Here is a 12,091-nt window from a genome sequence, read left to right on the forward strand (position 1 = left end):
AGTTTAAAGGAGATGTGTGGTGCAGTTTTTTTTACACAGAGAGTGATGATATGGCCTGCTAGGGGTGATGATGGAGGCTGATACCTCAGTGCCTTTTATGAGGCTGTTAGACACATGAATACAGAGGTACAGTATGTGGATCATGTGCACACACAAGTGAATTAGTTTAATTTGGAATTGTGTTCAGTGCGGGCGTTGTGGGCTGAAAGGCCTGTTCCTGAGCTAAATTGTTGTGTTCTGTGAAAGGCAAAACACACATAGGTTGGTGCTTAACTTCAACAGTTACACTTCCCTTCTCAGATAAGGTGGTCTGACAATGAGAATGGTCATGATATGTTTCTGACTGTCCCGTGAATAGATGTGCATTGAAATTTTGATTTTAGTTCAGATTGTGGTTTCTCATTCTTTGGGGCACTCCTCTGTTTTTGTGCATGTCTGTGAAGAACAAGAATTTCAGGATGTGTATTTCATACACTTCTCTAGTATTAAATGGAACTATTGAACTATTCCAGCTGAATGTTGGGATTCTGCTCTGAAATACTGGGATAAACAAAACCTACACACAGTGGCCACTCTCACGATGGGAACGTAGGGTTGGACTTCGAAAGGCAATCAGCCAATCATGCAGTAGCAACTCAATGCATAAAAGCATGCAGTCATGGTCAAGAAGTTAAGTTTTGTTGTTCAGGCCAAACGTCAGAATGGGGAAGAAATGTGATTAAAGTGACTTTGGCAGTGGTTTGAATATCTCAGAAACTGCTGATCTCCTGGAATTTTCATGCACAGCAGTCTCTAGGTTTACAGAGGATAGTGCAATAAACAAAAAAGAAATCCAGTGAGTGTTGGTTCTGTAGGCAAAAGCACCTTGTTAATGCAAGAGGTCAGAGGAGAACGGTCAGACTGGTTCAAGCTGACAAGAAGAAGGCAGTAACTCAGATAACTACGCGTTACAACAGTGGTGTACAGAGGAGCATGCGCGAGCGTGGAGCACGCCAAACCTTGAAGCGGATGGGCTACAGCCGCAGAAGATCACACCGGCTTTCTCCTGTGCTACTTTATTAAGTTCATTCCTGTACCTAATAAATGGGCCACTGAGTGCATTAGTAATAATTTAGAACCCTGCCCTTCTAGAAGGAAGCTGTATAGATGGTTAACTGTAAGAACACTTTGTAGTGCTGTGTGTAAAAAGCTGGAGTATGGAAGAAATTGAATGGGCCTTCAAAGCCACAGCACAGGTACAATGGATCAAGCTATTTCCTTCTGTGTTGCAATCCTTTTGTCTCTCTCCTTTGGGCACATTTGTTCTTTTGATAGATTTTCGACATAATACCTTGCCAATCAAAGTATGTCAATGCTTATAATAATGTTGCACTGCATTTCCTTGGATAAATACTGCTGTTCGTGGAGTGTGCGAATTAGCAGGAGTACTGTATTCCCACAGGTCTCCTCTGCCATTTAGTAAGACCATGGCTGATTCTCAGTATACCCACAGGAACCTTTCACTCCCTAATCGAGAATCTTTGTATTTAAAATATTCAAACTTCCCCCTCACTGTCTTGAGAGGAAGAGAGTTTCAAAGACTCACGACCCTTAGAGAATAAAATTCACCTTATCTCAGTCTTAAATAGATGACCCGTTATTTTTAAGTCATGATCCAGTTCTAAATTTTCCCATAGGAGGAAAAAGATTTCTGAACAGTCGATAAATCCATGAACAATACTTCACTATTTTGTTCTTATATTCTTACTGTAATTTATAGTGAGTTTTATGTGTTGCACTCTACTGCTGCTATAAAATAGAAAGTTTCACAACATATAGTGCTATGCAAAAGTCTTAAGCACATATACAATGTCTTTAAAAAATATTCATCCAACCCCCCCCCCAGAAGTTTTCATGTTTTGTTGTTCTACAACATTGAATCACAGTGTTAATTTGGCTTTTTTGACACTGATCGTCAGAAAAACTCTTGTGTCAAAGTGAAAACAGAACTAAATTAATTACAAATATAAAACACAAAATAATTGATTGCATGAGTATTCACCCTCTTCAAGTTGGTATTTATTAGATGCACCTTTGGCAGTAATGACAGCCTTGAGTCTGTGTGGAAAGGTCTCTATCAGCTTTGCACTTCTAGACACTGCAATTTTTCCCCATTCTTCTTTAGAAAACTGCTCAAGCTCTGTCAGCTTGCATGGGCATCATGAGTGAACAGCCCTTTTCAAATACAGCCACAAATTCTCAGTTGGATTGCGGTCTGGACTCTGACTTGGCCACTCCAGGATATTAACTTTGTTGCTTTTAATCCATTCCTGCATAGATTTGGCTTTATGCTTGGGGTCTTCATCTTGCTGGAAAACACATCTTCTCCCAAGTCACAGTTCTCTTGCAGACTGCATCAGGTCGTCCTCCAGAACTACCTTCACAAACCTTCCATGGCCTGCTACGGTGAAGCATTCCCACAGCATGATGCAGCCACCACCATGCTTCACGGTAGGGATGGTGTGTTTTTGATGATGTGCAGTGTTTGGCTTACACCAAAGATAGTGTTTAGTCTGATGACCAAAAAGCCCAAATTTGGTTTCATCTTCTTCCAGCTGACTTCAGTCTTCTACATGCCTTCTGGCAAACTCTAGCTGAGATTTCACGTGGTTATTTTTCCAACAGTGGCATTCTCTTTGCCACTCTCCCTTAAAGCTGCAACTGGTGAAGCTCCTGGGCAACAGTTGTTGTATGCGCAGTCTCTCCCATCTCAGCCACTGAAGTTTGTTTCTCCTCCAGAGTTGTCATAGGTCTCTTGGTGGCCTCCCTCACTAGTCCCCCTCTTGCACGGTCACTCAGTTTTTCCGGATGGCCTGCTCTATGCAGATTTAAACAGTCCATATTCTTTCCATTTCTTGATGATTGACTTGACTGTACTCCAAGGGATATCCAGTGACTTGGAAATTTTCTTGTATCCATCTCCTGACTTGTGCTTTTCAATAACCTTTTCTGCGGAGTTGCTTGGAGTGTTCTTTTGTCTTCATGGTGTAGTTTTTGCCGGGATACTGACTCACCAACAGTTGGACCTTCCAGACACAGGTGTATCTTTACCACAATCAATTGAATCACCTGAACTGCACACAGGACTCTGAAAACAAATCTCCATTTAACTAATTACGTAATTTCTAAAACCAGTTGGCTGCAGCAGTGATGATTTGGTGTGTCATATTAAAGCGGGTGAATGCTTAAACAATCAATTATTTCATGTTTTATATTTGTAATTAATTTAGGTCACTTTGTAGAAATCTGTTTTCACTTTGATATGAAAGAGTCCATTTCTGTTGATCAGTGTTAAAAAAAGCCAAATTAAACCCACTGTGATTCAATGTTGTAAAACAATAAAACATGAAAACTAAGGGGGGGGGGGTGAGTATTTTTTACAGGCACTGTAAATAGCTAATGTACCTAATATTTTTGCACAGTACTGTAGTAATTTTATGTACTGTACTATACTGCTGGCTCTGCTGGTGCTGCAAAAATATTATTCATGACATGTGAGTAATGATAGACCTGATTCTGATTAGGGTCTCTATAGTGGACTGAGAGTGGGAAGGGGGCAGGGAGAGGGAAATACCAGAGAAACATTCTGTACTGATCAATAAACTAATTGGAACCAAATGACCTTGCCTGGTGTCTCAGGGCTGGGTGAGACACCTCCTTCCCTGGCACTCCTTCTCTGCCTCCTGTCCTACAGCCCTCCCATGGCGCTCCATCTCCACCATTCCTAGCATACTTTGCTTCTGCCAAGTTTAAAAACTCACTCTCTGTTCCGTGCTGGCAACTACTGTACTGTGGAAAAGCCTTGGGCACCCTAGTTATATATGTGCCTAAGACTATAGCACAGTACTGTACGTCAGCAATGATAGATCTGATTCTGATTGCGACACCTTCTCCATATCCACCCCGTCAAGATCCCCCAGAATCTTCCAAGTTTGCACTGACTCTTCAACTCCAGCTCAGCCAGTCCAATCAATCCTCTTAAAGCAACCCGTCCATTTCAGATATCAGTCTGGTGTTCACTGAACTGTTTCCAGTATATAAACATTCTTCCTTATACATAGAACTTAAGAACTGGGGTATGGTCTCGGACCTGAAAATTTTACTCTGTTTCTCTTCCCACAGATGAGCCTGAACTGCTGAGTATTTCTGATGTTCTAAACATAGAAAGTAGAACACTACAGCACAGTATAGACCCTTCAACCCACAATGTTTGTTGCAAACTTTTAATCTCCTACATAGCCCTCCATTTTTCTATCATCCATGTGCTTATTTAAGAGTTTCTTAAATGCCCTTGATGTATCTGCCTCTACCACCATCCTTGGAAGGGATTTCATGCACCTTCCATTCTCTGTGTAAAAAAACTTACCTCTGACATCCCCCCTATACTTTCATCCAATCACCTTAAAACTATGCCCCCTGGTATGACCCATTTCTGCCCTGTGAAAAAGTTTCTGGCTATCCACTTAATGTATGCCTTTTATGATCTTATACATCTCTATTAAGTCGAAAAACTTCAATTCTATTCTTTTTAACATCAACTATTTACCTCCCTCCATTGATGCTGCCTGACCTACTGAGTTTCTACAACATTATGTTTGTGTTACTCTGGATTTCCAGCATCTGTAGAATCTCTTGAGTTTATGATTGCCTAAGTTTTCTGCTTCTAATTGGTAAATTGATAAATAAATAGATAAATTGGTTTATTATTGTCGCACATACCAAGGTTAAGTGAGAAACTTGTCTTATGTAGTTCTGGTACATCTTCATACTTTACAGCAGTGCACCAAAGCAGTCCAAGGTAAAATGATAACAGGACGCAAAATAAAGTGTTTCAGTGACAGAGGAAGTGCAGTGCAGGTAGATAATGAAGTGCAAGGGCCATGGCCAGGTAGATTCGGGTCATGAGTCCATCTTACTGCACTGGGAGAGTATTTGAAAGTCTGTGGCTGTTTGTGAAATATGTGGCATGTATCAGGACAGCACGGGAGCATTTCCCTGAGTGGAGTCCTCAACACAAACACCACATTTCACTGTATGTATCGATGTACATGTGACTAATCAAACTATTCTTTAATATTAGGATTAGCTGAGAAACTGCTTGTTGATGAATAATCGGCACTTCGATTCCTTAGGACTCTTGAATATACTAGGGAGCAATTTTGACTGCCAGATTCTAAGTTTCTTTGCCATTCACTTAACGATAAGCACCTTCTCTGAAGTATTTGCATGCCTATTAAAATGATGTAAAATAACTTAATCCATTGGGAGATACTGATGGAGCACATCTCGCTGACTTATAAACGTATGTGACCTTTCAGCTTATCTGCAGTAATAGGCTGGGTGGGTTTAGGCTTAACCTTTACAAGAATGTTCATTTTGATTAATATTTATCTGCAATGAAGCTAGCTTCAAATGCCACCTGCCCATTGTCGGTAATGCATATCCATTTCAGCACAGGAGGAATGCGATTGCCACACAGACTCCGGCAAGTTCAGGGCAATTAAAGCTGAGGGGAAATTGCCTGCCCTTTTTCTCAGAATGGGTTAGGAGTCTGAGTTCCAGTGGTTGGTGCATTCCACAAGAATCAACATTTGTCATTATAACACTTGTGCAGTCAGAGAGTAGTCGTGAAATCACTTGAGTCGAGTCTGATGTTCTCTGAAGAGGTTGACTATTGGTGGGTCCTCGGGTGGCTTTAGTGGCCATTCCAGGATCCACATATGCTGAGGGGCTTCCAGACTTTACAATCCTGCCCCCTGCGCCACTTGCTGATCACCACAGGACTTATTGGGGATGTTTGGGTGGATTCCCTTAATGGAGAACACCAGTGCGTGACCTTGCTTAATGTGGGGAGTCTGGTGCATGGAGAGCCACCACACGGTCCTTGACAGTTTGGGGTCAGGGTCCAGTGGTGTGGAATGCAAGCTGACGGGGGCCTTCCTTCGCCTGCACAGCCATTGTGATGTGCCGTCGTCTTCCACCAGCTCCACCGTTGAGGTCTTGATTGGATCATGGGTCCAGACGGTGTCGTTCTCAGGGACTCATAAGCCTCTCAACACAACAAGGTGACAATCTTTGGACAAGAACAGTACAGGCAGTAACAGGCGCTTGAGCCCACCAAGTCCACTACTCCCATTTTATCACTGCCTGCCCCCCCAACTCTGATCAATTGCCCCCCAGATCCCACTACCCACCTGCACGCTCAGTAAAATCTAGAGCGGTCGGTTGACCCAGCACGCTGCGCATCTTTGCAGTGTGGGAGGAAGCCGGAGTATCCGAAGGAAGACAGTGTAAACCCCACACAGAAAGCACTGGAGGCCAAGATTGAACCTGAATCGCTGGAGCCATGCAGCAGCAGCTCTATTGGCTGTGCCAATCAAACTGGACCACTAGGCAATTACAGGTGAGTCATAAACACAAAAGATTCTGCAAATGTTGTCTCAGCCCAAAACGTCAACCGTTTATACCCTTCCATAGATCCTATTGAGTCTGTTCAGCATTTTTGTTATTTATTTACTGGCTGGTTGATTGAGATACAGTATGGAATAGGCCCTTCTGGCCCATCGAGCCGTGATGCCCAGCAATACCGGGATTCACTGGACAATTTACAATGACCAATTAACCTGCTTACTGGTAAGTCTTTGGGCTGTGGGAGGAAACCGGAGCACCCAGAGGAAACATTTGCAGTCATGGGGAGAATGTACACTTACAGGCAGCGGTGGGAATTGAACTCAGGTCATTGTGAAGCATTCTGCTGTCGGGTCTACCTGGTTACTACGAGTGAGTTCACATGCCAGTATTGTTCACAGGTCCCTCACTTAGTCACTCTGCTGTGTTGATGTTGATGGGGGCAACACTTGTGGGCTGCCCCCAGCACATCTTCGGACTGTGTTGGTCATTGACACAAATGACACACTTTACTGTATGTTTCGATGGTTCAATGAAGATACCTAAATGGAGAACAAAATCAAAAATCAGAGTGCAAATGGACTTTGATGTCCTTGTGCAGGATTCCTAAAGGTAAACTTGCAAGTTGAGCTAGTGGTAAGGAAGGCAAATTCAAAGTTAGCATTCCTTTTGAGAGGACTAGACAATAAAAGCAAGGATATGACGCTGAAGCTTCATAAGCCGTTGGTCAGACCGTGCTTGGAGTATTGTAAGCAGCTTGCGCCCCATATCAAAGAAATGATGTGCTGGCATTGGAGAGAGTCCAGAGTAGGTTCACAAGAACTCTCCCTGGAATGAAAGGGTTAACATGCAAGGAGCATTTGATGGCTTTGGGCCTGAACTCACTGGAGTTTCGAAGAATGAGGGGGATCTTATTGAAACCTATTGAATATTGAACGGCCTAGACAGAGTGGATGTAAAGAGAATGTTTCCTATAGTGGGGGAGGCTGAAATCAAAGAGCACTGCCTGAGACTTAAGGGACATTTAGAATGGAGATAGATAGATAGATAGATAGATAGATAGATACTTTATTCATCCCCATGGGGAAATTCAACATTTTTTCCAATGTCCCATACACTTATTGTAGCAAAACTAATTACATACAATACTTAACTCAGTAAAAATATGATATGCATCTAAAATCACCCTCTCAAAAAGCATTAATAATAGCTTTTAAAAAGTTCTTAAGTAGTTTACTTAAATACATTGAGTCCTAACCCCAGCACTTTAACATATCTTACTCCTGGCGGTTGAATTGTAAAGCCGAATGGCATTGGGGAGTATTGATCTCTTCATCCTGTCTGAGGAGCATTGCATCGATAGCAACCTGTCGCTGAAACTGCTTCTCTGTCTCTGGATGGTGCTATGTAGAGGATGTTCAGGGTTTTCCATAATTGACCGTAGCCTACTCAGCGCCCTTCGCTCTGCTACCGATGTTATACTCTCCAGTACTTTGCCCACGACAGAGCCCGCCTTCCTTACCAGCTTATTAAGACGTGAGGCATCCCTCTTCTTAATGCTGCCTCCCCAACACGCCACCACAAAGAAGAGGGCGCTCTCCACAACTGACCTATAGAACATCTTCAGCATCTCACTACAAACATTGAATGACGCCAACCTTCTAAGGAAGTACAGTCGACTCTGTGCCTTCCTGCACAAGGCATCTGTGTTGGCAGTCCAGTCTAGCTTCTCGTCTATCTGTACTCCCAGATACTTGTAGGTCTTAACCTGCTCCACACATTCTCCATTAATGATCACTGGCTCCATATGAGGCCTAGATCTCCTAAAGTCCACCACCATCTCCTTGGTCTTGGTGATATTGAGACGCAGGTAGTTTGAGTTGCACCATATCACAAAGTCCTGTATCAGTTTCCTATACTCTTCCTCCTGTCCATTCCTGACACACCCCACTATGGCCGTGTCATCAGCGAACTTCTGCACATGGCAGGACTCCGAGTTATATTGGAAGTCTGATGTGTACAGGGTGAACAGGACCGGAGAGAGCACGGAGATGAAGTGGTATTACTTTAGTCAGAGGGTAGTGAGTCTGTGAAATTCATTTTTTCAGATGGCTGTGGAGTTCAAGCCATTGGGTATATTTAAAGTGGAGGTTGATAGGTTCCTGATCAACAAGGGTGTCAAAGGTTACGGGGAGAAGGCAGGAGAGTGGGATAATAAATCAGCCATGACGAAATGGCAGAGCAGACTTGATGAGCCGAACCGCCTGATTCTGCTTCTATGTCTTATGTCTTATATGACAAATAAAGCTAATCTTTAATTAGCTTGCAGATGAATAACTGGTGAGGCCACATCTGGAGTATGATCACCCAGTATAGGAAGGATGTTGAGGCTTTGGAGAGGGTGAAGAAGAGGTTTACCAGGATGCTGCCTGGTTTAGAGGGCATGTGCTATCATGAGAGGCTGGATAACCCTGGGTTGTTTTCTCTGGAGTGTCGGAGGCTGTGGGGAGATCTGATAGAAGTTTATAAGATTATGAGAGGCATAGATAGAGTAGACAGGGAGTATCTGTTTCCCAGCATTGAAATGTCTAATACCAGAGGGCATGCATTGAAAGTGAGAAAGGGAACGTGAAGGGTAAGTTTTTTACTCAGCAAGTCACGGATGCCTGGAGTGCTACCTGGTATAGGAATAGAGGCAAATACATTAGAGGCTTTTGGATAGGCATATGGATGTAAGGAAGATGGAGGGATATGGATTTGGTGTAAGTAGGAGGGACTAGTGCTTGGGTGTTTTTGATTTGCTCTTTAGCTAGTCCAGTACAACATTGTGGGCTGAAAGACGTGTTCCTGTGTTGTACTGTCTATGTCCTAATGTCTTGAATATATCACAGGGGATTTATTATTTTGAGAAGCCCGAGTTATTTTTAAAGGCAAACAGCAAAATTCCAGATGATGAAAATCAAAAATACGAGCAGAGAATGCTGTGAGTGCTCAGTAGGTCAGGCAGCATCTGAAGAGAGATTAGAGTCAGTGTTTCATCAAGACTCAAAAAGTTTAAAAATTAGATATGGAAATAGGAGACTGCAGATGCTGGCTTCTGGAGCAACACTTGATCTGCTGGAGGAGCTCATAGGCGGTGCAGCATCAGTTTTAACGCAGGGGTCTTAATAGAGGTGCTGTTCAACCCACAGAGTTCCTCTGTGTTTCTCTAGAAATCAGTAATGTTTTAAGTTGCAAAGGAGGGGAGGACAGAGCGAACACGGGATGCCGATGATGTGGAGAGCGAGAAGAATTGCTCTGATGGTTCTGGGTGAGAGAGGGTAGAGAAGGAGTATCAGTCCCAGTGGATGTGTCTGGAGGGAATGTAATTAGAGGGGTGAATTGGAAAAATATAGTGAAGCTGTAGGATAGAGAACTCTGTGGTTGTGGGAAACAACACGGAATGCTGGAAATCGAGAGCAACACATACAAAATGCTGGAAGAACTCAGCAGGTCAGGCAGCATCTATGGAGGGGAATAAACAGTCGATGTTCAGGCTGAGGCCCTTCATCAGCACTGTCCTGAAGAACAGTGTCAGCCTAAAATGTTGACTGTTTATTTATTTCCATAAATGCTGCCTGTCCTGCTGAGTCCCTCTAGCATTTTGTGTGTAGTTCTCTAGATTTCTAGTTTCTACAGAATATCTGGAGTTTATAGAGCATGGAAACACATTGAACGAGTCCACACCAACCATCAAGCACACACTTATAGCAGCCCTATGCTGATCCCACCAACTTCCCCATGATCTTACCCCTCATCTACTGTTCATCAGGACCTCCCAGGGCATGTTCTCTTCTTGCTGCTGTCATGAGGAAGAAGATACAGGAGACTCAGGACTCATACTACCAGGTTCAGGAACAGATACTACCCCTCAAACATCAGGCTCTAGAACCAGAGGGGATAATTTCACTCAAATTCACTCATCCCATCACTGAACTTGTTCCCACAACCTATGGACTCACTTTCATGGACTTTTCATAAGACCATAAGATATAGGAGCAGAGTTAGGCCATTTAATCCATTGAGTCTGCACCATCATTTCATCATGGCTGATCCATTTTTCCTCAGCCCCAATCTCCTGCCTTCCCCACCCCTCCCCCCATATCCCTTCATGCTCTGAACAATGAAGAATTTATCAACCTCTGCCTTAAATATACATAAAGACTTGGCCTCCATAGCTGCCTGCATTCTAAAAGGACGCCCCTCTATTCTGAGGCTCTGTCCTCTGGTCTTGGACATTCCCACCATAGGAAACATCCTCTCCACATCCACAGAGTTATCAAACGCTCTTCATGTGACAAGCTATTCAATCCTGGAATAATTTTCATGAACCTCCTTTGAACCCTCTCCAGTTTCAGCACGTCCTTTCTAACATAAGGGGCACAAAAGTACTCAAAATACTCCAAGTGAGGTCTCACCAGTGCTTTACAAAGTCTCAACCTTACAACCTTGCTTTTATATTCTAGTCCTCTTGAAATGACTGCAAACATCTCATTTGCACCTCAGATTTTTTAAATTTTCTCTCAATTTAGAAAATAGTCTACCTTTTTATTTCTTCTACCCAAGTGCAAGACCCGACACTTCCCAACACTGTATTCCATCTGCCACTTATTTGCCTATTCTCCCAATCTGTCTAAGTTCTTCCATAGCCTCTCTACTTCCTCAAAGCTACCTGCTCCTCCATCTATCTTCATATCTTCTGCAAACTTTGCAAGAAAGCCATCAATTCCATCCTCCTAATCATTGGCATATAATGTAAGAAGAATTGGTCCCAACACAGACTCCTGTAGAACATTACTAGTTACCAGCAGCCAACCAGAGAAGTCTCCTTTGCTCCCTTTATTCATCACATGTTCTAGATATTTATTGCTTATTTATTATTTCTTTTTCCTTTTTTTGTATTTTCACAGTTTGTTGCCTCTTGCACATTGCTTGCTTTTTCGTCCTGTTGGGTGTGGTCTTCCATTAACTCTATTGTGATTTACTGTGAATGGTGGCAAGAAGATGAATCTCATTTATGTTATGTTGACATACTGCTTATGTACTTTGATAATAAATTTACTTTGAACTGTGGAATCTACAGGTCTTTTGGATTGTGAAAGGAGACTGGAGTACCGGAAGGGAGCCCACGCAGTCTCAGGGAGAGTGTGCAAACTGCACGGGGTCAGCACAGGAGGCCACAACTGAACCCGAGACAGTGGCTCGACAACTTAGTAGGAGAGTCAATGGTTGTGAGAAGAAGGCAGGAGAATGGAGTTGCGAGGGAAAATAAATCAGCCATGGTGAAGCAGAATCAGTGGGCTGAACGGCCTGATTCTGCTCTTATGTCATATGATCTTATCACTATGCTACCCAATAATACATTTCTGTACTGGATTCAGAGTATTTATGGTTCTAAGTTATATGGGATATGGACATTGTTGCCAAGACCAGGACTTATTGCCCATCCCTGACTGGTGGTCATTTCAAACTCTGTCACGTTGCTGTGTATCTCAACTGGGTAAGGATGGTCATCACCACTACAAATAGTTCTTGTCTTTTAAAATTCTACATAATTCTACAGCGTCTTTTATGTTACTAGTCCAGTGACTTAACCACTACACTA

This window comes from Hemitrygon akajei, chromosome 8 (genome assembly GCF_048418815.1).
Source record: "Hemitrygon akajei chromosome 8, sHemAka1.3, whole genome shotgun sequence".
In the NCBI taxonomy this organism is placed as follows: domain Eukaryota; kingdom Metazoa; phylum Chordata; class Chondrichthyes; order Myliobatiformes; family Dasyatidae; genus Hemitrygon; species Hemitrygon akajei.